Source organism: Leopardus geoffroyi, chromosome B1 (genome assembly GCF_018350155.1).
Source record: "Leopardus geoffroyi isolate Oge1 chromosome B1, O.geoffroyi_Oge1_pat1.0, whole genome shotgun sequence".
In the NCBI taxonomy this organism is placed as follows: domain Eukaryota; kingdom Metazoa; phylum Chordata; class Mammalia; order Carnivora; family Felidae; genus Leopardus; species Leopardus geoffroyi.
In genome coordinates, this window is record NC_059327.1 from 146840925 (window position 1) to 146868207 (window position 27283).

General features: G+C 36.6%; 1 protein-coding gene and 1 long non-coding RNA gene across 4 annotated transcripts in view; one reads left to right on the top strand and one right to left on the bottom strand.

Annotated features, from left to right (window-relative positions):
• LOC123595886 overlaps positions 1-2361 on the bottom strand; it is a 39239-nt gene extending 36878 nt beyond the window's left edge. For both annotated transcript variants that reach the window (XR_006711419.1, XR_006711421.1), the window contains exon 1: positions 1492-2361. This is a non-coding gene — a long non-coding RNA (uncharacterized LOC123595886). The remainder of the gene's footprint in view (positions 1-1491) is intronic.
• ADAMTS3 (ADAM metallopeptidase with thrombospondin type 1 motif 3) overlaps positions 1-27283 on the top strand; it is a 263903-nt gene that overhangs the window by 47726 nt on the left and 188894 nt on the right. The window lies entirely within an intron of this gene.

A 27283-nucleotide genomic window follows, 5' to 3' on the forward strand; every position in this document is an offset into this window, starting at 1 on the left:
GGTAAGTGGAAGTATATTTATATTGAGGGACTTGCATATTTTACTTTCAAGAGTTATGTGTGTTTTATAACGTGCGTGTTTTTGTTTATTGCAGTGCACAGGTGTACTTTTTAACATCTGGCGAGTGATATTGTGCATTTCCATGTTATTGTGTTATTTGTGTATACTTTAAGCCAAAAGTCACATACTTGATGTGAAAGGGCATATGTGACTTTCAAAAATTAGCGTAAATACATGGGCATAAATATTTATATTACCCATGGAGATGGGCAATAAAGTATTTGACATGCTGGTCAAAAGAGACAGGGCATTTAAGTCTCTACTAGGCATTAATTAATAACAAGAGACATCAAGTCCTTAGGTAGAAAATAGGCAAAGTGCTTATAGAGAATTTCATTTTGGGATAGTAGGATAAATGCAGGAGTGGCTCTTGATTTTCTGACAATCTAAAAGGATTTTATGGAGCATGTGGTGGGATTTTGTAGTGGTTTAAATGTCCATTGGACACATGCAAAGATGTTAAACATCACTCATCAGGGAAAAACAAATCAAAACCACAATGAGATATCACCATATACCTGCTGGAATGGCCAAAATTAACAACATAAGAAACAACAGGTATTGCGAGGATGTGGAGAAAGGGGAACACTCTTGCACTGTTGGTGGGAATGCAAACTGGTGCAGACACTCTGGAAAACAGTGTGGAGGTTCCTCAAAAAACTAAAAATAGAACTACCCTCCAATCCAGTGATTGCACTATCGGGTATTTACCCAAAGGATACAGAAATAGACCAATGTTTGTAGCAGCATTATCAACAATAGCCAAACCATGGAGAGATCCCAAATGTCCATTGAATGATGAATGGATAAAGAAGATGTACACACACACGCACACACACACACACACACACAAACACACAAACACACACTCGAATATTACTCAGCCATCAAAAAGAATGAAATCTTGCCATTTGCAATGATGTGAATGGAGCTTGAATGTATTATGCTAAGTGAAATAAGTCAATCAGTGAAAGACAAATATATGATTTCACTCATGTGGGATTTAGCAAAACAGATGAATATATGGGAAGGGGGGAAAGAGAAAAGAGGGAGGTGAACCACAAGAGACTCTTAATGATAGAGAACAAACTGAGGGTTGATGGAGGGAGGTGGATGGGAGATGGGCTAGATGGGTGCTGGGTACTAAGGAGGGCATTTGAGATGAGCACTGGGTATCTATGTAAGTGATGAGTCACTGAATTCTACTCCTGAAACCATACTGCACTGTATATTAACTAAAATTAAACAAACAAACAAACAAATGGCTCACTGCGAAACAGTGCCCTATAAATAGTAGATCAAAAAAAAAAAAAAGATGTGTTCTCAGCATATTCCACCCTTACTGGCTGGGTTTTGGTTGGTGGCAAGAGAAATAGTATTGGTTAACATGAAGAAAAATGGAATATACTGGAAGTATATTAGGTGACTTACAGAATTTGAAGAAAAAGCTAAACAGCCAAGCTTTAAGAGGTCAGGAACAAGGATAGCTCAAGGGCTCTCAGCTGAAATCCATTTCTGGAACACTGGAATGGTTGGGTTCCAAATGTCACCATGGTGTATGGCCTTTCTCTAGATTCAGATTCTTAGGAGTGAAATTCCAATTAGGTCATCTTGAATTAGGTTACCCTTTGAAAGATAGCATGGTGATTAAATGGTCTACCAGGCTCACACAGACTGCAGAGGGGTCGCTCTCTGTAAGAGGCATTGAGGTATGGTTACCATAAGACGGGAGCAGAGATGCTGGACAGGCAAACACAAGAAACCTGCCATAGGCAGAGAGGACACTTTGTAGTTCTTTAAAAAAAAGTGAAAATATGGGCTTGCATCATCTCTGAAACTAAATTTGGAATTATGCATGCATACATATGCAGATATACATACGCACACATATTTTATACAGTGCTTTTGGATGATCTCTGCCACTTTTTTCCTTAATTTATTACTCTTACAGATGACATGCTGAGTGACATACTATAGGCTGCTTTTCTGGTCTCATAGAGAAAATTTAAAGAAATACAAGAGATCTCCAAAGACACATTAATATAGAGTATAATATGTGAGAGGTGCTGAGGTCAGTCTAATATGGAAAATCATTTTTTTGGTTATTAATGAAGACAGTTTATTTTCTTAGGCAAAAAAATGTCCTCACATAATTTTGTTTGAGTAGAAGTTGCATTGACTTACATGAATAGTCTTATCTAAGACTATAGTCTTATCTAAGAAGAGATTCCCCTGCTGAAATAAACTTTTCCTTCTGGTGTACTGTTTGCTTTCTGACCCAGGACTTAATTTACTATCATTAAAAACAACTACAGGGGAGCCTGGGTGGCTCAGTTGGTTGAGCGTCCAACTTCAGCTCAGGTCATGATCTCACGGTTCATGGGTTCGAGCCCCGCATCAGCCTCTGTGCTGACAGCTCAGAGCCTGGAGCCTGCTTCTAATCCTGAGTTGCCCTCTCTCTCTGCCCCTCCCCAGCTTGCTCGCACATGCTCTTTCTCTCAAAAATAAACAAAACATTAAAAAAAAAATTAAAAAAAAAAAAAACAACTACAAGTGCTGTTAATAAGAATCTAAAGCTTGCCGCTTACATTTTTGAATAGTTTTAGATAGGTTCTCATTATACTTTAATAATGGGAAGACATTTCTCATTGTAGTTCACATGCTAGAGACAAAAGAATAAAAAAAAAAAAAAAAGTCTTTTGAAGTCACTTACAGATCTTTCGAGTTCCAGATCAGTGGTTCTTGAACTTCATTTGGCATGAGTCTCGCCTGGAGTGACTGCTGAAAATACAAATGTGTGGGTTGCTTTCCAGAGATTTTGATTTGGTAGTTCCATGGGGGCTCAAGATTCTAGTTTTATCAAATACCCCAGTTGACTATGATGCAGGTAGTATCTGGATCACACTCTGGAAAATTCTGATCTAGATGATTTCATGTTAGCTTATGAGTAGTGTCAAAGAAATAAGAATTATGTGTAATTAGTTCAAAGATTTGGAATTTAATTATTGTAATTTTGACTGTTCAGATTATTTACTCTTAAACCACACTTCTACTAAAGTGGCTAAGAATTCTGTTACTACTGAAAATATTAGGTAACTTTGTATGGAAGTTAATGGTAAAGGAAAGTGTATGAGTAAATTTTACATTCTTGACTAACATTTAAGTTTTTGATGGTCTCATATACTAGTAGCACATTTTAAAACTATTTTTCTTTTTTTAAGTTTATTTATTTTTAGAGAGAGCGAGCAAGTGTGCAAGCACCTGTGTACGGGGGGGAGGGGCAGAGAGAAGAGAGTTCCAAGCAGGCTCTGCACTGTCAGAATGGAGCCTGACATGGGGCTTGATCTCATGAGCCGTGTGATGATGACAGTGAGCTGAAATCAAGAGTTGGATACTGAACTGTCTGAGCCACCTAGGTGCCCCAGTAGCACATTTAAAACATATATATATATATATATATATATATATATATATATATATGAGAGTATTTCATGGTGAGTTAGAATGTTTTATTTTTTTCCTTGTTTTTGTTTGGAATAAGTCAGTATTCTCTGATAAATATAGTATATTACGTGCACCAAGACTGTAGTTTCATCCCATATTCCTTTGAAGGTTGTTTTTCTCATGCGTGTATTTTTACTTCTGAAAACAAAGTGTTCCCCCCCCACCCAGGATTTTCTAGTAAAAACCTTTTTATCACATCTATTTCTCTCAACATAAGATGATTTGAGTTGTGATGTCCTTAAAAAAAAAAATTAACCAGGAGTGAAACTGACACTATCAGTGATACAATTAAGAAGGAAGCCAGGAAGTCCACTTTCAATTTCCGAAGGCACTGAGGGTTGCATAAAAAGTTATAGGGAGCAGTTAACCAGGATGGAGCACAGCAATCAAAAACAGAGTGCTTACTTTTGAGTAAAATTATTAATTTTGCCAGCCTCAGCATATAGCAGCTGGCTCTATAAAACAAAGGATGTGTTTAACTACATGTAGTATGGGAAAAATTACTTACATACTTTCCTTTTAGTTATGCCTGAACATACATAGTTATAATCATCTGCAGAAGCATCCACATGCACAAATAGACTAGACAGCTAAGGGCCACACAGCTGAAATCTGTATTTTACAAATTGCCACAGCCTTTGAAAGTCTCAAGCAGGAAAAGCAAACCTAGTAGGTTTTTTTTTTTTTTTTTTTAATCTTTTAACTGAGCTCAAAAAGATCCTCAAAGCACAAAAAATAGCTTATCTTTAGTGGCATGAATTCAAGCAATAAGTGTTTACATTTTTTTTTTGTTGTTCAAATTATTTAGACAAACTTCTGGCTAATGTTAAGATTAGCTAGTCAATTTTAATGTAAACAGACATTTTTCTGATGAGGATCATTAACCTAGAACAAGAAAAGTTGAGATTTTTGTTGGTGGACACTTTGTTGTATTTTACATACTGATGCTTTCGTTGCAGAACCCTTGAATACTTGTAAATCCTATGACGTAATATATTCAAGAGTGTAAAAATACACGTTCCTTAAAAAAATACTTGATATTTTATGATATTATTCTGGCTTAATAATTTTGTGAGTTATCTTCTGATTAAGATATTTTAATATTTAATATTCAGTAATTCACAGTCAGAGGTTCTTACTGATTTATCTTCAGTTATGTAATTTCTATAAGAATGTAACAGATAGATTGGAAAGTGTTTTATAAGTTCTACAAAAGAATATGTTTAGGGGACACTCAGTAGAACAGAAGTAGTGACCTATTAAATTAAAAAATAAGGTGCTAATTGTATTGCATGCTGAGGCATTTCTTAGCCTACATTTATAATCATGACAGAAAACATGTTCTGGATTGTTTGGTAGTTGCAGAGGCACTACCAGAGTAGGGGGGTCTACAGTGTGAAGTGATAGGATAAAACACATCGACGCTTATCCTTAAGATAGAACATTTCCAGCAGCTTTGCCTTCCTTCCATTTTAAATTTGTGGATTTTTACCAGGAAGAAAGCGTCAAGTATTTGGTTCATGCATTTAACATCTAATAACTTCTCTTTAGATAAGCAAAATGTGCTTTGATTTCAAGGCTCTGACAACCACCAACGGTAAGAACTGGGATGACACCAAGAAGAAACATTGGATATCAGAAATTGTTCCTGTAAAAAGTGAAGGTGGGGAAAAGTCCTTTGAGGTTTTGAGCTTTTGAAATATGGGATCAAAACGGAAGATTTTCAGTAATGTGTGGCTGGGTGTTTACTGTTAGAACAGGGTATGTTGTAGGTGCGTTTGATTTGAAGTATATAGAATCATAATTACCATTTTTAGAAACCAAATGAGAGAAGATGGTACAGAAGGACAGAGGCCCAAGTAAGGGGGAGGCCCATGGGCCCCCATTTGCCCATACCTTTCTCATTATGTTTAATATATTCCCTCCTAGAAATGTCAATGGAATGGAAAGTGATTAGGGCTGGTGTACCACCCACAGGAAAACCAATGACCTCTGACATTAAGCAGTGTTGGTCTTGGTGGGCTGGAACAGCTCAGCTTGGTCGTGGTAGTTGTGCTGATACTGGGAGGAGAAGGAACTTACATATCCCTCTTCAGAGGGGTGCTTGTGAGGATGACTATCCAATGGGAAACAAGCATTCTCCAGACTGCGAAGGTTCCAGGGATCAGGCTGATGCTAGTCCCGTCTTTCTGAACTTGAAGGAAGGTGAGCTCTGAATGCCATGGTCATGACAATCCACAAGATGGAGTTATTTTACACTGGTAAAACATTTCCAAAATGAACACTTGTGTGAACAATGCTGCTTTCAGCAAGATAAAGCCTGAAGTAAGAATGCCTGGTTTATTACATTCAAGGATATGGCTAGAAAACCGTACAAAAGCTACTGCTTCAGTGACCCTTTAATCATTCCAGATTTTATCAGTTCACCTTGCCAACCATGTAGGTTGAAAATTTCCTCTGTAAGATTAAGTGTACTCCTTTTTTTATCCATATTTGTAGGGGATACAGCTGGATCTTGGGGAAAGTCTAAAAAAATTTTTTTTACAAAATTTTAACTCATTTCAAAAGATTAAGTGGAAGGAATGAAAAAAAAAACCACCTTTCCCATTATAATCATCTTCTATACTTAGCACTTAGCATAATGACTGGCACATAATAGGGGCACAGTATATTTGTAGGTGACCTTTGCTTGGATGGGAAGAGGTAGAACAGAAATAGTGCTGTATTGAACTAGAAAATAATGTGCTGATTGGTCCATATGCAGAATCTTTCCTGTAGTAGATCTGGTTTATGCTTCTACCTTTTTTTTTTTTTTTTTTTTTTTTTTTTTACCATGCTGAAATACATATTCCAGGGGGGAAAAGTCCCTTCCCCAAATTGTTTGTAATGTTCTCAAAATCTGGGTTGGCAACACACTTGATGTATGTTATTGTGGGAAAGGTGGGTTTTTTTCTTTTTTCTGAAGATGATGAAGAAATAATTGAACTGAAATGAATAGGCATGATTGGATGCTTCTCTAGTTATTTGTTTTGGAATTGTCATTGAATCACGTATTGTAGTCTTGACTGTATTTCTATAAAACAAGGTTTTAAAGCAGTTTGACATTGGGATGAGCACTGGGTGTTGTATGGAAACCAATTTGGCAATAAATGTCATATAAAAAATAAAGCAGTTTAGACAAACGATTTCCCTTTCTTTTTTTCCTTTTTGTAACAAAAGGACGCATAAATAATAACATACAAACTATAAGCTTATCAATAATATAAATGTAGCCTTTTTAGTTTGAATAATAAACCAATTGTGTAGCTTTTCTGGCTCTAATAATGAGTTTAGAAACTTATGGACTCATATACAAAGTGCATGAAACTTAGACAGTTATTTATATTTTTTCTCCACTTCGAATGTGGCCAAGAAAATCGATAAAGAAATGTCAAAGATTTTACAAATCAAGATTTATGAACTCAGAAGAATTCTTATTGCTGGTAATGCTTATTTGGATTATTAAACTCTTTTAGCAGAATAGATCTCTTTACTAAATAGAAGTTGACTTCCACAGTGATATTCTTTGGTGTATATGTAAAAGGAGAAAATTAAAAAAAAAAACAAACCCTGAATATGTAGGGAAAGGTATTGTTAATGAAAGTCACTGCTTGATATATGACTGTGCCCTCATAGTGAGTGTGGAACCAAAGGTGATTACAGAATGACGTAACTGGTAATCTATGTATGTCGCCTGGGGAAGACTGGCAGAAATGAACATCTATATCCCTTAGTTGTAGCTATTAAAATTTTGCATTGCTCGTTGGTCTTGTGACTCTCTACTTTCATCTAGTGAGTTGCTTTTGGCTCCAAGCCACTTCTTAAGAAGTCCATTGATTCTTGTGATGGAGTGAGATTACTTGCTGCCAATTTAGGGACCAATTTTAGTACTGGTATCCTTTTTTCCTTCTCAGGGGAGAAGAAAACTCCACATTCGCAAGTTTTTCCTTCCTTTATGGTCTTGTGTTTATTTTCCTGGACATTGAGTCAATATAATCTGTTAACGTACATATTTACAATGAATCCTTTTTTGTGAAAAAAAATCTAAGAGTTGACATACCTTTGATAAAGAACATACAGGCTCTAGACCAACCTCTATCTGGCATATGGTAGGCACTCTGCTTCTTCTCTTGTGACTTTGGGAAAATATCAACCTCTCAAAAAAAAAAAAAAGTATCTTTTTTTTAAAAAAATTCTCATCTATAAAATAAAAGTGGTGAGTGTCTATGATCTTCCCTAAAATAAGCTCTTAAATCTAGATAAGGATGAGCACAATTTTCATTAAATCTAGTCAACAATAGATAGGTTATTGAGCACTTATTATTTACAAGGCTCTATTTTCCCCTCCGGCCTTTTTAAACTAATGACATTAAAGGGGAATAAGGATGTGATAGAGCATATGAGAAGTGAAAAGCACCAGAGAGTGGGGGTGAAGCATTCCATCCAAGCTGGCACACCAGCTGTTCTAAGTAGCACATTGACCGTCAGATGCTTAGATTCTCCCTCAAATTACGAGCTTGATTCTGTTCTTAAACTCTTTCTTCCATCTGTTAATTCAGTCTGTTTCAGAGAAGAAGCATTTTTTTTCTCTTACTTTTGATTCAACTTTTTAGTATCATATATCTGCCTATTTGAAAAGTTGGTTTTACTACTTTTGGTCCTCTTGATGCACTGTAAAAAAAAAAAGTAATAATAATAATAATATATGTCTGAAGTCTTGTGTTTATTAGTACTGGAAGAGACCCTTGGTGCAGAGACTTGATGGAGGGCTAGATTGTCAGTTGTCTTTATGAAATAGACATAGAACATGTGAATTCAAAACCTTTTATTTGCAAATGGCAGCCAGATAGGTCTCTCTCTACTCAACTAAGCAGAGATATAAGTACAGTATATGAATATCAACATATGGTAATTTAACTAGGGTGTTCTCAATACCTACCATGGTGATGAAGATAATAGGTATTAAGTTTTGCAAGTAAATTAGAAGTGGGTAAAGCCTGGCTCTGCCATCTAGAAACTTTATTACTTTGGGAAAATTTAATGGATTTCTGTGGGTCATCATTTCTTCATGTATAAAGTAGGAATAATATCTACGATAGGGTTTTTTTTTTTTTTTTTTTTGGTCTGGCTTAAACTAGAGAACATGTGTGAATCTTCTGCATGCACAGTGCTTTTATGAAGGCAGATACACAGTTGTTACTTCTGTTAGAAATGTAGAAAGTGCAAATTTGGTTAGAGTCAGCAAATATATCTCCGGAGAGAAAAGAAAAGCAATTAGGGGTTGAAAATCAGGGTAACTTTAAAAAGGGAAAATTGGGAAGAGAACTGGCAGAAAGATATTCCTTGAATGATTTTATTGTGAACGTATTTTCTCAGTGATCTTTAACAAAATCAATAACCTGTGAAACCAGAACACAGATAATTAATGTTTAAAGGTGATAACAGGCAAAAAGTTACTAACATTTGGTATTAGAATACACATAAAATTGATTTATTATCTATTTTCCATGATCTGCTCAAATTTTTAACATTTCTGTCAGATCTGAAATAACTACTTGATAATTGAACTGTAGTATAAACTTTAAAAAATTTTTAGCGTAAGCCTTTTGTGAATGAGTCATTGTCATCAACACATCTGTAGAGGTTCAAGAAATGGGATAACAGAGTTGGAAACAAAATCTGCAAGAGCAGTGCATTAGATGATGTGGAGAAATTTTGGAAGATTACATTTCTTTAAACTACAGATCTTGTTCCCCAGTTTTAGTGTTTGTTGTCATGAAAATAATCACAAACCCACATGCCCAAGGCTTAATGAAAACCTGGTGGCTGTAGAAATAATCAGAAGTATAACATGCTACATTTCTCTTTTTAACCCATTTCGTCTAACTTAATGTTTCACACAGTATTTTCAGGAAGTTTTGAGCATTCCAGTCCCATGTAGATACTCAGTTTTCAAAATTTGTGTAATGTGGGAAATAGATAAAAGAAGGAGAAGGGATTGAAGGGGAGTGGCTTTTATAATCCAGCATTTTTCAAGATGAAGAGAATTAGGGGAGCCTTCTACTTTTAGAACCGATCCCCAAAAGTGGTCTCTAGCCACCATTTGACTGCCTCCTTACCTGAGCCTCTTTAGGTGCCCACCTGTAATCGGGTTGTAATCAGAACGACAGTGAGAACCCTTACCACTGCTTTTTGCACACTTCCTGCCATGCTGCCCGTTTTCAGTAGCAGCAGCAGCGATTCCTAGTTTTTCCTGACAAAACTTGTGCGCCTTTCAGATTTGGTATGACTATCCTGGGAGAGCCACCTCATTTCTGCTGAGGTGAGTATAGGAATTGAAGGGAACTGAATTTTCCTGGCCTCATCTCTGGTCTGGTGCAGGAATGTAGAGCAGATGCAAGGAGTCAAATGTAACTCCATCTGTGCCTTAATGAGATTCAGACACACTCATCTGTCTTCTGGCCTTTTGTTCTTCAGCACTAAGTCTGTTCTACTCAGGGAATATTCTGGTAAGACATGGAGGGTCTGGCTCTTGAGTTTTGAAAAGGTAAAAGTAGTTGTTTGTTTAATGAGTGATAGTGAAAAAAAAAAGTATATGTTTTTTAAAAAAGAAGCCCGTAGCTTTCAGGACATCACTTGAAGAATTTCGCACATAAGAGGAACAAGGTTACTACCCTTACATGTAGCATGCGTTATAATTTAGTGTTAGGTTTCTAAAGATTTATTAGTCTTTCAGTTTTCTTTTTTACATGATACAGTAATTCCAGTGTGTTCAGGGGAGGAGAATAGGATTGGGTTAGATTGGGTGGGAAAGGGGAGAAGGAGCCAAGGTTATTTTAGAATAGGAATGTGGCAAATAATAAATGCTGTCTTAACGAAATTTGGGTATTCCTTCCCACTCCGCTTTTACCCAAATCATTATATTTTCTTTCCGTGAGGATGGGTACTTGGGGCAGCGTAACCACTGTCAGCAACAGATTTGTTTTCCACCTGACACCACGGTAGACAAGTGTGTTATATGTCTAACTTGGAGACACACGAAGAGTATGCTTCTTAGAATTCATTGTAGAGGGACTGTTGTTAGTCTTCTGGGAAGAAGACAAACAAGAGGGAGAGGCTTACCACAAACAAGAAGTGAAACTAAAACATGTATTATAAGGCTAATTACTGATACTGCTCTAACCAAGACTAGTTTAAGTTTAGAATTTTAAAAATCATATTTGTTGAGGTATTACATAGATACAGTGAACTTCTCCAATTTTAGGTGAGCCATCTGATAAATTCTGACAGTGTTACACAATCGCGTAGCCCTCCCTGCAATCATGATATAGAAAAAAATGTCCTCATGTTCCTTAACAGTCAGTACCCTTCCTCTACCTCCAGCAGCCGCTGATCTTACTTCTTTCACCTTAATTTTGCCTCTTCTAGAATTTTATCAAAAGAAATCATACAGTAGGTATTTTGTGTGTCTGGAAGTTTGGATACTTTCAGTTATAGTGCTTTTGAGATTCAGCCATGTCCTTGCTGAATCCATAATTTGTGTGTTTTTACTGCAGAATACTATTCTACTGTATAGATACATCAAAATTTGTTTATCCGTTTACCAGTTGAAAGGCATTTGGATTCTTTTAATTTTTTAGCTATTACAAATAAAGCTGCTATGAACATTAAGGTAGAAGTCTTTGTGTGGACAGGCTTTCATTTCATTTAAGTAAATATTTAGGAATAGAACTGCTGGATCATATAATAAGTACATATTTAACTTTATAACAAACTGCCAAACTATTTTATGAACTGGCCTCACCAATTTTCATTGTTCATAACAAGGTAAGAGAGTTCCAGTTCCTCTACATACTTGCCAACATTAGGTAATGCCAATCTTCTTAATTTTAGCTGTTCTTGTGAGTATATAGAGATGTCTCATTAAGGTTTTGATTATTTTCATTATTTTCATTGCTTCAGTGACTGTAATGATGTTGAGGATTTTATCCATGTGTGTGCTTGTTATTTATATATCTTCTATGATTTGACTGCAAATCTTTTGCCAATTAAAAAAAAAAAACAAATTGTCTTCTTGAGTTGAAGATTTCTTCTTACATTCTAGATATTGTATTTTCTTCTGTCTGTGGCTAGCGTTTTTCATTAACTGAGTTTTTTATTGTATTGTATTCTAGTTTTTTAATACATTTAAAACATTTTTAAATGTTTTTATTTATTTTGAGAGAGACAGAGAGTGAGCATGAGTATGAGCAGAGGAGGGGCTGAGAGAGAGGGAGAGAGAGAATCCCAAGCAGACGCGGGGCTTGAACTCACAAACTGTGAGATGATAATCTGAGCTGAAATCAAGAATTGGATCCTTAACTGACTGAGCCACCCAGGCATCCCTACTTAGGTTTTTAAAGAGCAAAAGTTTTTCATTTTGCAGTCTAATTTATTGATTTTTTTCTTTTGTATTCATGCTTTTTGTGTCTTATTTAAACAATCCTTGACAAACTCAACATACTTTGTTTCCTAAAAATTTTTGTAGTTTTAGTCTGTATACTAATCTATTTAGACAGGTTATTTCCACTTTACTGTTCTTTTTCAAAATTGTTTCAGCTATCTCAGTTCCTTTGCTGTTCTGTATAAATTTAAAGTAATCCTGTCTATCTCTATAAAAAATGTTGCTTGGATTTTGATAGGAATTGTATTGAACTGTATAAAAATTTGGAGAGAGTTGCTGTCTTTACTATGTTGAATCTTTAATCTATGATCACGTATGTCTTTCCATTTATTCAGGTCTTTTTTGCTGTTTACTTATTTTCTTATTTGTTTATTTATTTATTTAGAGAACAATAACAAGAATGGGAGCAAGGGAGAGGGGCAGAGGGGGGAGAAAGAGAGAGAATCTTAGGCAGACTCCACACTCAGCGTGGAGCCTGACACAGGCTCCATCCCACGACCCTGGGCATGACCTGAGCCGAAATCAAGAGTCAGACGCTCAACCCACTGAGCCACCCAGGTGCCCCAATCTTTTTTTTTATTTCTTTCATCAGTACTGTGATGTTTGCAACATATGTGTCCTATACATGTTTTCTTAGATTTACACCTACTAGTATTTTGTCTTGTTTTCTCCTAATTTGGTTGTAAATGGTATTGTGTTTGTTTGTTTGTTTTAATTCTAGTGTCTATACGTTCATTGCTTACATAAAATATATAATTGAGGTTTAGTGTATCTTTTATGATGCTACCTTGCTAACCTTACTACTTCTATGAGATTTTTTGATAAATTTCTTGGAATTTTCTACATATACAACCATCTCATCTGGGATTAGGGATAGTTTTATTTCTTCCTTTATAATTTGCATGTTTTTCATGTCCTTCTCTTGTTCTGTATTAAATAAGAATGCTGAGAACAGACATATTTGCCTTGTCTTCAGTCTTAAAGGAAAAGCCATTACCATTAAGTATAATGTTACCATTTTACCATCAAGTATATTTTACCTTAAGTGTAATGTTACTTATAAGTTTTTTGAAGATACTCTTTTTTAAAAATATTTTTTAATGTTTGTTTTTTGAGAGAGAGAGAGAGTGAGCAGGGGAGGGGCAGAGAGAGAGGGAGACACAGAATCTGAAGCAGGCTCCAGGCTCCGTCCGAACTGTCAGCCCAGAGCCCAACATGGGGCTCGAAGTCACAGGCAGCACGAAACCACGACCCGAGCTGAAGTCAGATGCTTAACTGACTGAGCCACCCAGGCGTCCCTGAAGATACTCTTTATCAAGTTGAGGAAGTCCCCTTCTATTCCAATTTTTCTGAGCATTTTTATCCTAAATAGGTGTTGAATTTTGTCTAATGATTTTCTGCATCAATTGATATGCAGATATTTCTTTTTTATCCTGTTAATTTGGTGGATTGTATTGATCGATTTTTTAAATATTGAACCATCTTGGGGCGCCTGGGTTGCTCAGTTGATTAAGCGCCTGACTTCAGCTCAGGTCATGATCTTACAGTTCATGAGTTCGAGCCCTGCATCGGGCTATGTGCTGACAGCTTGGAGAGCAGAGCCTGCTTCAGATTCTGTGTCTCTCTCACTCTGTGCCCCTCCCCCACTCATGCTCTGTCTCTCTCTCTCTCTCTCTCTATCAAAAATAAACATAAACATAAAAAATATTGAATCATCTTGTATATCTGTAATAAACCTTGTTAAGTCATGTTGTGGAATTCCTTACCTTGTCATAGTGTTGAATCCTGCGTGCTAATATTTTGTTAAGAATGTTCGTATCAATATTCATAAAGATACCGATGTGGAAGTTTTGTTTTTTTGTTTTGTTTTGTTTTGCCTGTCTTTGTCTGGATTTGGTATCAGGGTAATTAGCCTCATAAAATGAATTGGTGTTTTTTTTCCTCTTCCTCTTCTGTTTTTTGGAAGTGATTGTATGAAATTAAATGTTAATTTAACCATTTTGAGGAATTCTTCAGTAGAACTTTCTGGGCTTATAGATTCCTTTTGTGTGTGGGGGGGGGCGGGGGAGATTTTTAAAGTTATGAATTTATGAGTTATGCCTTAATAGTTATAGGAATATTTAAATGATGTGTTTTGCATTGGATGACTTGTGGTAGTTTATGTATTTTGAGAAATTAATTTATTTTGTCTAAGTTTTCAAATGTATGTTTATGCAGTTCATTGTATTCCCTTATTATCATTTTGATGTCTGTATGGTCTTGAATCAGTCAGTCTTCCCGTTTCATTCCTGATGCTAGTAATTTGTATCTTCTCTTTCATTGTCAGTCTTTCTAGAGACTTGTCAATTTCATTAATGTTTTCAAATAACCAGCTCTATTTCATTTTTTCCTGTTGTTTTTCTCTTTTCATTTCATTGATTTTCTATTCTTGATTATTTCCTTCCTTCTATATGCTTTGGGTTTATTTTATTCTTCTTTTTCTAGGTTCTTTAGGTAGGAGCTTAGATTATTGATTTGAGACTTTTCCTCTTTTTGTTCAAGTGTTCATTTCATGCCGTAGATTTCTCTCTCTGTCCTGCTTTAGCTGAGTCCCAAAAATTTTGAAATGTTATGTATTCATGCAGTTCAATGTATTTTTTTTTTTTTATTTCCCTTGAGATTTTCTCTTTGACCCATGGATTATTTATAGCATTGTGTGTTTTCCAAGTGTTTGGGGGATATTCCTATTATTTATTAATTTGACTACAATGTCACACACACAGTCTGATATCAATTATTTTAATGTTGTTGAGTTTTTTTTTGGACCAGGATGTGACTTATCTTAGTATATTTTATGTGGACTTTTGGAAGTGTATGTATTTAACTGTTCTTGGGTGGAGTGTTGTGTAAATTAGATCATGTTGGTTGATGGTGTTGGTGATTTCTTCCATGTCTTTGTTGATTTTATTCTAGTTCTGTCAGTTCTTGCAAGAGGTGTATTGAATATAGCAGCTGTAATTATGGATTTGTTTATTTCTCCTTTCAGTTACATCAGTTATATCAGTTTGTGTAACACATTTCACAGCTCTGTTATTTGCTGTATACATTGAAGATTACTACATTTTCTTGATGGATTAATGATTTTATCAGTACATAATACTTCTTTCTGTGTCTGGTAATTTTCTTTGTTCTGAAGTATACTTTATCATATGTTAATATAGCCACTCTTGATTTCCTTTGGTTGATGCTTACATGATATATCTTTGCCTTTTTTTTTTTTTTTTTGCCTTCAACTTGCATATATTGAAGTGATTTAATAGACCAGAAGTCAGCATACAGTTTGATCATATGGGGAGAGGGAGGGATGTTTCATTCTTTTGGGGAGGAGGTGGGAGTTTTGGCTTCACATGTGATCTCTACTGGTAACACAGGGGGAAGGGCTGGTTACTGACTAGTGGAGATGAAAGTTCTAGCTCCCCACTTGGCTTTCTTTTACATATTAGGTGGAGTGTTGGGGTGACTATAGCATTGCAAGAATGGAAGTCTAGGCTCCTTAGTTGGCCTGTGTTAGTGTGGGGGTGGGTGGGGCCATGTTTGTTTTTCTGTGGTGTTGTATTATATAAGGTTTTCTATCTTCTGAGGCTTACTTTCTCCTGGTCTTTTGGCTGAAGAAGCAGTCTTTTGTTGGGGCTTTTGTTTTTTTGTCTGTGTCTGTTTTTTCTAACATGCTAGTTTTTCCATTCCAACTCTGGAATATATGAGGCAAAAAGAAAGCCCTGCATCTCACTATGGGTCCTGAGGTCTCTAGCCAGTTTCTCTTCTGTCCATCTTTAGAGTCTTATTGTTTGTTGTGTATATAATGTCCAGGGTATTCAGTTATATTTTGTAGAAAGAATCCCTAGGTGGAGTAGAAGTATGTCTACCCTACCTTTCTGGATGTGGAAGCCTATAATCTGCTTTTTAAACAAGATCTCTAGGATCTATTGCTTGGAATAGCATGGAATACCATGTTGAATAGCAAGGCTCTACATAAGTTATTTATCTTTATATTTGTTAATAGTGACATTTCATTCTTTTTAGAAGTTTGGAAATGGAGGACCAAGTTACCTTTGTTGTAAATTACAGATTTTGTTTTGCTGTACTGTATGCTAAATTTTAGATGAAAATTTCCCTCACTTATATTCATGATCATCAAATATTACAACTAAGTTTGAGGTACCTCAGATTGACTGATGTTTTAATGTGAAACAAATCATTAGCCAGTTTCCTAAAGCATTTATGTCATTCTACAGCTGTCAGTGTCAACTATTAATAAATAAAGAATTACTTTTACCCTTCATGTTGGCTATTATACGTGTGGCACATCCAGTAGTTATGAGGGTACTTGGTAGCACAACTTTGATTTTTCTCTTATATGTTGGGGATTCACTGGAACTGCAAAATGAAAAAAGCAATACTCCCCTTGAATGGAATCCAATTTTAATATTTTGCCAGTGCATATAGGGGAAAGGACAAGATGCCATTGTTAGAGTCTTAACTTTAAAGGAATTTATAACATGAACTGGTAAGTTAATTAGCCTATTTTGGTAGAATCAGTAAGAAAACAAACTGCTTTTCATGGAAGAAAAAACTTATGAGTTACTTTTATGTTCAAGAGCACTGTTTATGTGTCCTTAATATACTGTATAAACCTACAATGATTTGCTTTGCATGCTGTTCAAAGATATTTCACCAGGGAGCTTTCTGTTTTTGGCATGTATTCTGCCATAACAGAGGATAACATTTTATTTTCAGAAGAAAAATGATCAGTATGTAGTTTGTTTTTTTATAAGCGTCTTTTCTCCTATGGGGCATAAAATTTTGGTCTTGGCAAAAAACAAGAGATGTAATGGAATTGAGAATGTATGAATATCAGAATATTTATAAGAACATTATTACTCCTTTTATTTGTCATTTATATTGTCAAGCCTCATCTCATTTTTTTCCTGGACCTAGGTTTCCAGATGTGATGAAATAATATCACTTTCAGAAACTCAGGTCTCATTTCTAGATCTTCCTTGTATTTATTTTAAGAATTTTAAGTATCTGCTTTATGTTGCATAGTTTCTGGCATTCTAGCTTCAAACTGAAGGAAAAGTGATCTGTACGGCTAGCCTTGGGTGGGTGAGTGGGGAATCTTGGTTTCTCTAAGGCACTGGTTCTCATACATTTTGACCTTGGAACTCTTATACTCTGAGCAAGTATTGAAAACCTCAGAGATTTTGTTTATGTACATTACGTCTATCTACATTTACCATATTAGAAACTAAAGCTGAAACACTGTTAAAAGACTGATTAATTCATTTACAGTAACAAAAATAAAGCTATTGTATGATAACAGAAATATTTTTTTTTTTTTTACAAAAAGTAGCCTTATTTGTTTATTTTTTTTAATGTTTTTTTTTTTCAACGTTTATTTATTTTTGGGACAGAGAGAGACAGAGCATGAACGGGGGAGGGGCAGAGAGAGAGGGAGACACAGAATCGGAAACAGGCTCCAGGCTCTGAGCCATCAGCCCAGAGCCTGATGCGGGGCTCGAACTCACGGACTGCGAGATTGTGACCTGGCTGAAGTCGGACGCTTAACCGACTGCGCCACCCAGGCGCCCCAAAAGTAGCCTTATTTAAAAAAACAAAAGAATTGGAGAGAAGAATGACATTGGTTTTCACTTGTGCAAACCTCTTTAAGGTCTGTCTTAGTAAGACTGCTAGGTTTTTATATATGCTTTTTTTTTTTTTTTTTTTTAGACAGAGTGTGAGTGGGGGAGAGGAGTAGAGGGGGGACAGAGAGAGAATCCCAAGCAGGCTCCGTGCTGTCAGAGCAGAGCCCTACATGTGGCTCGATCCCATGACCCTGGGATCATGATCTGAGCCTAAATTAAGAGTCAGTCACTCAACTGACTGAGCCACCCAGGCACCCCTGCTTTTGCATTTTCATATGTTGTCTTGGCTGACCTAAATGAAGAAAATTTGATCTTACAAACATATACAATTAGAAAAGAAGGACATATTTTAATAGCCTTTTCAGATAATTGAGGATATTCTTTTATCCTAACCAAAACTCAACAAATGGTAGCATTTTACAGGTTAGTTGCAGTGTGGAATCTGAAACCATATCAAATATTTTTGTCCTCTCTTATATTACAATCCTTGTCTCACTTTCAGTGGGTCATTTAGCTATGTTTGATTTTGTAGTTTCATCTGAAACATGTTGGTTCACTTAGTTATGAGATATTAGTATTTGTTAATATATTCACAAACCAATTCAGAGAAAGCCTTTTAGTGTTGGGAGGCTGTCAAACTCATAGTGGAAGATAAAAAAGTACTCTAACATTCTCATTTTCACTTAAAAGCTTCAATTTTATCATTGGCAATGACTCCTGTCAGTTTTCCTTGAAGAGGCAGGCTCACTTTTATTCATTTTCAAGATGTTTTGCCAAATACCCAAGTTTGAATAACCATAATTTATGTGAGTCGTTATTTTAAGTAAAAATTGTGTTCCATGAAAAAAGTGGCTGGCTCAGTGATCTCCCTTGAGATATTTCTTATATTCTGGTATGCAGTTGAAGTGTGATATGGCTGTGCGCTTCCCATTCATGTCACAGAATATTAAACATGTTGTACTTAAGGCTAAATATTTAATACAATGAACTGTTATTGTTTTATTGGGACACTGTTAAGTTCAACTGGCTTTTAAAAAATTATTATTATTATTGTAAGCGTGTGGTGGTAAAGAATACAACGACTGCTAGTGCAGTTAGGTGCCATCAACTAGATTCATGCCACGGTGCCAGAAGTTTCACTCACCGTTGCTTTTGTACCATCAGTGCAAATATCAACATGTGAAAAAAGGCAAAAATATCTGCATATTGCGATGAGAATAGCTTTGACCTTGCAGAATTCCTTTGAGAGAATGGGCCTCAGGATCTTCGGGGATTCATGGACCAAACTTTGAGAACCACTGCTTTAAGTCATGGATATACAAGAGAATGGATATATTGTTATATTATTATTATTATTATTATTATTATTATTATTATTATTCACTTTGAAATGTAAAGGAATTTCTAAAGAATAGTCCTGGTAGTTCTGATTGTACCCATGAGAAAAGGTGGCAATTAGATTATTTAAGAGATGGAGAAACCAAGTCAGCGTAGCTAACCGATTTTACCTGTGACCAGGCAAGGTAAGTCAGAGGATATGCTGAAAAGGCTCGAATCTGAATGATCAGAATGAAACCAGCAAGAGAACCAGTACTTGCCTAGACTAAAATGATACTGGGTGTGAGTTTCTCCCAACACGCTCTTTGCATCTTGTATGCAAATTTAACTCTTCTCCAAGAAAGAGTATCTCAAAGAGTATGGCATATAGGGAGGATACTTGGAAGGGGCAACCCGAGAAACCTGTGTATGGCAGCCATTGAGATGTGAGGGGTGAAGCAGCAAGAAGAAGGAAAGGAAGCTGATTTTATTAATGGTCGGCTGTGTGCCAGTTACTGCGCAGGGCACTTCACATACGTTGTTTCTTCATTCTCATGACGAACTTATGAGGTCACTATTATCAGCCTCATTTTGGAAGCCTCATGTGAAAAAACTAGTGTGAGACTACATTGCCCCTGTGGGTTGGAATTGGAATTCAAACCATCTCTTTTGACAATAGTATGGCAATCTTCATGTAAATATTCATGGACTACGCTGTTGACTGGTCAGTTGTTAGTATATCTGTCTTATAAGCATATTTCTAAATATGCATGCATACACTTCAAGCTTGATTTTTACCTGAGTAAAACAAACACAATTCTGTGTTCATTCATCCACTAGGGGGGGCAAGAGTGCTAACTTGTTAAGTAGATAATGATCGATGAGTAGGGTTTGAATTATAGGACTGTGATATGATTTATAATTGTATGTATGTACTGTAGGAAATTATATATGGAAAATTCTGAACAATTTTCTAATGATGATTCTTGGTCAGAAAGACACTGTGCTATCTTCTTACTGAAACCCAGGAGACTGCTTTCACCCCTTAAATATGGAAAATAAATGAGGTGTAGTTTAACAGAAAAGCATGACTGGCAGTTGAAGGGAGGGATCATGTAAAATGGATTGGCAAAATCAGCAGTAAACCAAGTCAGAAAGATTTAAATTTAAGTTTCAAGTTTGTTTACTTTTTTGTTCTTAATACATGTAAAATTTAACATTATTTATTTAACTTTGTTATGATCTGTTTAAGGCAGGGGTGTCTGAAAGAAGCAATATGATTTTCCTAAGACATTATTGAAACCTTAAAGGAAAGTATTATGTTACTTTTTTTTGTATTTGGATAATGCTTTTATTAATCAGTATTTTTATTCCAGATCTATCATTAAAATATGGCTAGGTATGGAGGGTCCCTTAAAATAAGTGGTACGCCTAGTTTCTCATTTATATAATTGCCATATGGGTAACATAATAAAATTATGAAGTACTTTAAAAAAAATTGAACTGTGAAATAATTACATAACATTTGTCATTATTTTTTTTCTAAGTATTTTTATTTGAAAAGGAATTTTGGCTATTGTCCTGATTTATTGTTCTTCAAGAGTCCTGTAATGATTACTGTGAAAAAAATTAGAAGTTCCATGAGCATCATAACCATGATAATTGTGAAACTTTGCCAACCATATTCTTACTTTGCGTATTATGTGTATTTTGTTTTTGTTGTTGAGTTATAGTTTGTAAATGTGGGGGTCGTTTATCATTTGACTACTTATAGATACAATGAAGACTTTCTTGAGCTGTACAGAGATTTTTTTTTTTCATTTTCTGAAATCTCTGAGGGTTTAATAAAAATAATATATCTTACATGATTCTAATTTTGAGAAGGTATGACTGTTGGAGACAAATGGGCCAAGGTTCATAGTCTGATTCACTCTGCCAATACAGGCCATGTGATTTTGGGGTATATCTTAATCTCCTTGAACATTAGTATGTGACTGGACTTCAGGGTTACTGTGGCATGGTAGGCACTGAGGATACAAAGTCAAATCCTGAGCTGTTCTGTCTTCAAGGATGGTAGTCTAGTCAGGGTATTCTACAAGCAAGCAAACCATTCCAATGAGATGTGGTGAGGACAGTAATAAAGTGATACTCACTTCCTACTATCACATCATCTAAAGGGTTACCAACTGCATCTGGGACGTAGTCCATGGAGATGCTTCAGAGGAGGTAAGGCTTGAATTTAAAGTGCTAATAGGTATAGAATTTGGAGAGCTAGGAGGAAAGAACATATTTTAAGCAGAAGAAATAGCATGGGACATATCATGATAGAAGAGGACAGTATGACTCTTTTTTAACATGTTTTGATTTTTTGAAATAATTTTACAGCACCCAATGCCCTCCTTAGCCCATCACCCGTTTAACAACCTCCACCCCCACCCACCTCCTTCCAGTAACCCTCAGTTTGTTTTCTGTAGTGAAGAGTCTGTTTCCTGGTTTGCCTCTCTCTCTCTTTTTCCATATGTTCATGTTTTGTTTTTTAAATTATGCATATGAATGAAATCATTTTGTATTTATCTTTCTCTCACTGACTTTTTTCACTTAGCATAATATGCTCTAGCTCCATCCAAGTCATTGCAAATGAAAAGATTTCATTCATTTTTATAGTTGAGTAATATTCCATTGTATATATATATACCACATCTTTACCCATCCATCAGTTGATGGACATTTGGGCTCTTTCCATAATTTGGCTATTATTGATAATGCTGCTATAAACGTTGAGGTGCATGTATCCCTTTGAATCAGTATTTTTGTATCCTTTGGGTAAATACCTAGTAGCACAATTGCTGGATTATAGGGTAGTTCTATTTTTAACTTTTTGAGGAACCTCTGTACTGTTCTCCAGGGTGGCTGCACCAGTTTGGGTTCCTCTTTCTCTACATCCTCACCAACACCTGTTGTTTGTTTCCTGTGTTGTTAATTTTAGCCATTCTGACAGGTGTGAGGTGATATCTCATTGCAGTTTTGATTTGCATTTCCTTGATGATGAGTGATGTTGAACATCTTTTCATGTGTTCTTTAGCCTTCTGGATGTCTTCTTTGGAAAAATGTCTATTCGTGTCTTCTGCCCATTTTTTAAAATTATGTTTTTTTTAATTTAAATTCAAGTTAGTTAACTTGTAGTGTAATAATGATTTCAAGAATAGAATTTAGTGATTTATGGCTTACATATAACACCCAGTGCCCATTCCAGCAAATGTCCTCCTTAATGCCCCTTACCCATTTAGCCCATCCCCCTACCCAACACCCTGCCAGCAACCCTCAGTTTGTTCTATTTAAGAGTCTTTATGGTTTGTCTCCTTCTGTGTTTTTATATGATTTTTGCTTCCCTTCCCTTATGTTCATCTGTTTTGTATCTTAAATTCCACATATGAGTGAAATTATAATGTATTTGTCTTTTTCTGACTTAGTTATTTCGCTTAGCATAATACACTCCAGTTTATGCACGTTGTTACAAATTTCTGCCCATTTTAACTGGATTATTTGTTTTTTGGGTTTTGAGTTTGATAAGTTCTTTATAGATTTTGGATACTAACCCTTTATCAGATATCATTTGCAAATATCTTCTCCCATTCGGAAGGTTGCCTTTATTTTTGTTGATTGTTTCCTTTACTGTGCAGAAGGTTTTTACCTTGTTGAAGTCCTGCTAATTTATTTTTGCTTCTCTTTCCCTTGCCTCAGGAGACATATTTAGTAAGAAGTTGCTATGGCTGATGTCAAAGAGGTTACTGCCTATGTTCTTCTCTAGGATTTTAATGGTTTCCTTTACTACATTTAGGTCTTGCATCCATTTTGAATTTATTTTTGTGTGTGGTGTAAGAAAGTGCTCTAGTTTCATTCTTTTGCATGTTGCTGTCCAGTTTTCTCAACACCATTCGTTGAAGAGACTGCCTTTTTTCCACTGGATATTCTTTCTTGCTTTGGTGAAGACTAGTTGACCAAATAGTTGTGGGTTTATTTCTGGGTTTCTATTCTGTTCCATAGATCTGTGTGTCTGCTTCTGTGCCAGTACCGTATTGTTTTGATCACTACAGCTTTGCAATATAACTTGAAGTCCAGAATTGTGATGCCTGAAGCTTTGCTTTTCTTTTTCAAGATTGCTTTTGGTATTCAGGTTCTTTTGTGGTTCCATAAAAATTTTAGGGTTGACTGACTCTTTTAAATTATAAGAATATAGAGTGAAGGTGGGATAATACCGGGGAGTAAGTTGGAGATCTACAGTGGGACTGACACGAATGTATCTTGAGAACATATTATTATATTTAAATCTTATTTAAATGTTTTAATGTTTATTTATTTTTGAGAGAGAGACAGACAGCGAGCAGGGGAGGGGAAGAGAGAGAAGGAGACACAGAATCTGAAGGAGGATGCAGGCTCTGAGCTGTCAGCACAGAGCCTGACATGGGGCTTGAACCCACAAACTGTGAGATCATGACTTGAGCCAAAGTCAGATGCTTAACCGACTGAGTCATCCAGGCACCCCAAATCTTATTTAAATGATAGGAAGGTATTCATAGCTTTTCTATAAGAAGTGACAGGATTTTGTTTTTTAGGATAATCCTCGGCATTGCACTGGGGAGAAGTTGGAAGATACTGCAGTAGATTCAGTGAGAAGTGGTGTAATCTGAGCTAAGACTATGTAAGAAGAGGCCCAAGGAACCTAGGATGACTCAGACTTCAGGTTTTGGTGACTGTATAGAAAGTAGAGGAGAGGAGCATGCTCTTTTGAGGGGATTTTGAGCTGGAGATAGGGATTAAAACAAAATAAAATGTAACTGTGAAGGAGTGTTTGAGGGTTTCAGTGTGCCAGAGATACAATAAGGTTTTTAACATATTTATTTGTCTCAGTGTGCCTTTGAGTTATTACCATCTATAATTGGCAAATAAGATAGCAGATTCAGGGAGGTCATATATCTGACCTAAGATTTAGCTGGAAGTGGTGGAACTTGGAATTGAATCTAGGTCTATCTGACCCTAAAGTAGCACCTTTTCTCACTCTATTACTTTGGGAATCATCATACAGATATAGCTAAAGCAATGGGTATAAATGGAGATGGTCAGGAGGAGTATATAGACAGAGAAGAGACAATGGCAAACGATAGAACTTGGACAAATAACATTAGATTAATGGAACCCACTCAAATGAAACATCTTCTGTGTCTATATAGAATATGCATTGAGAGAAGTGGGAGGCTAACTAGAAGAAGCACCACAACCAAGACAAAAATATTAGACTCATCCTTCAAGGCTCTCATTCTTTCTCACCCCCACATCCTGTTCATCAGCAAATTCCATTGGCTTTGCCTTCAGAGCATATGCAGAATCTCCACTTCCTCCTGTCCAAGCCACTCAAATTTCCTCTGCTCTAACAGGACTTCCTGTATCTATCCTTATGTCCCCCCCCAACAGTCAGACCAGTCCTCTCAGAATGTAGATCAGGTTGTCACTCCGCTGCCTTACAACTATCCAGTGATCTTCCCTGTCATTCAGAATATAATCCAAACTACCATGGCCCAAGGGCAGCGATGACTGCCACAGGCCACTCCTCTAACCTCTCCGTCTGTGTCCTCCCCAGGGTCATATCACCAGCCACCTTTGCACTGACTACCTGCCTGGAATGCCTTTTCCCCACATCTCTGTCACTCTGTCACAGTGATCCAACCAACCTATCTGAAAAACCTGTCTTCCATTATCTGATCCCACCTCTTCATTCTCTTTTTCTCCTTAGAATTTTTATCAGTGGACATATTAAACTTATTTGTTGCCTTTGTGTTCATTGCCCCTAGACTCTCCATCTTATGCCCACGCCTTATGAAAGTAGAGATTTTGCCTTTTTTTTTTTTTTTTTTTTTTTTTTGTTCACTCCTCTATCTCCAGGATCTAGAATATAGTAAATAAGCAACAAATATTTGGATAAATGAATGCAGCCAGACTGGCTTTTAAAAACAAGTAAATCAGATCATGTTACTCTCCCCCCTCCCCTGTTGAACCCTCCCACCCTCCATCATCTCCCATAACCATCGGAATAAAATCCAAACTCCTTTCCGTGGTCTACAAGGCCTTCCATGATCTGGACCTTGGCTGAGACTGACCCTAGTCTTGCCACTCCGCCCTGGGTAACTGCATTCCAGCCACATTGGCCTTCCTGTTCTTCCTGGAACTCATTAAGCTCATTTCTTCGTCTTGCTGCTCCCTCTGCCAGCCACTCCTTCTACATGGTTGGCTCCTGTTGTTCCTTCAGATCTTTGCTCAAGTACTAGTTCTGCAGAAAAGCTTCCCTAGACGACCCTCCCTTAAGAGTGTTCCCAGTACTTGTCCCTTCACCCCAAATCTCCCCAGGGCTCAGGCTCATTTTTATCATTGAAATTGTCACCCCCTCTGAGCAATATTGTTCACTTAATAACTTGGTAATATTCTCTCTGTCCACCTGGCTTGTAAACTTCAGGGGGTGGGGGCGTTTTCATCATATTCTCAGGACCTAGAGGGGAGCACTTGGTACGTCTTAGAAGCCCAGTACTTAGAGGATGGATGAATGAAATACTCCTGCCACTCCTGTGAGGGCAGTTCATTGTTACTGTGACTACTTGAATCCTCTTTGGGTGACACACAGTTTACATAAATGCCTAAAACTTCTAGGATGAAGGTTATGCAGTTTGAACATTCAGCAATGAGACTACCTTTCCAAACTGGCTCATGGAATTCTGGTACAATACTTTATAGAGATTCTTTTTGCACATTCTTGGGAACCCAAACCTCTCCAGCTTTCAGGATGCTGTAAGTTTTATTTTTAGTTGTTGCCAGAATTATTTGACTGAATTCGATTGCTAGATCCATAAGGAGAGTGAGTCCATATTCCCTTTCGTATCCCCCAGCACCTTACCCAGAGTTCAGCACAGAGTAGGTGTTCAGTAAATGTTTGTCAATGATAAGTTTTGAAAGTTACATTTCAAGATTTAGAATTTTCTGTAAAATATTTTCAGTTTTTGTAGGTTCTAAAACTGAGCCCCTTCCCCCAAGCCCCGACCATTCCCAAGAGGCTTAACCTTTCAGAAAACGTCTGGTCGCAGAGAGACTGAAGTAGAGGAATGAGGAAGGGGGATGGCCCATACTAAATTTAAATCTGTCCTCCAGGCCAGAGAAACAGAAGGGACCTATAATCATTTATTCACCTACGGTTACTCCCTATTTGGATGAGGTTGGGTGGAGGCAGGGAAAGGCCCTGTGGTCCAGCATCCTTCTTCACTCTTATTTTCTTTTTTGATAAAACAGCCAGTGTTCAGTGTGGCTCCAAAAGTTTTGGTTTGGAGATTAAAAAAGCGAGAACAGGTAGCAGTGACGCAGGTTTTGTACAGTCACTGAGCTGCACACACCTTAAGCCAACACCACCCATGAAAGGTAGCAGTGTTTGAACTGAATCTGTGCTTTTTCGATGGAGCAGCACCCTTTCAATAAAAGCACGTTTATACCGACTCCTTAAGAAGTTTAGACTGGAGGGCTGTCTCCAGAAACTGGCCCCCCTTCTGCCAAGTCCCATTTGTTTGTCTTGGCAGCTGGGCTGTGTCTGCTTGGCTGGTGCTAATGTTGGGATGTTAAATTGATGAAACACAGAGCTCTTGATCCTTTTCAGTGAGGCTTCTATTTGGTTAATGGCAGGGTAGAGCTCTTTGCTGCTAGCCACCTGTAACTGGCCAAGTTAAAAAAAAAAAAAAATAGAGGTCGAGATGTGGAAGAGGAAATTTTTCTTTAAAAAAAAAAAACACCCTTGCCAAATACTTCATTTTTAAAAATTTGCCTGTTTGAATATCCAAAATAGATTTAATAATACTGAAAAAGAAAATGAGAAAAAAAAAATTACCTCAATCCCACCACTATTCTGGGGCAGTGGCAATGGTTAGGGGCAGGATGGAGAATGTAGTGTAGTTGGTGATTTGGGGACCTGTGGCAAGACACTTCATTAGAATAATTAGCCCTGTTCTTCATTGTGGCTTTTGTCTAATTCTTTCTTTGATCCAGATAGAATTTCTTTTTTCTTCAAGTGATTAAAATATATGTTCTATTTGTGATATCACTGAAGCATAGATAACCTGGTGAAAATATGAAGGTGTCTGTTTTTTGAGAATGTGAGCATTTCAGAGCTATGGACTAGGTACACTTGTATAAAATGCACTCGTGTTTGTTG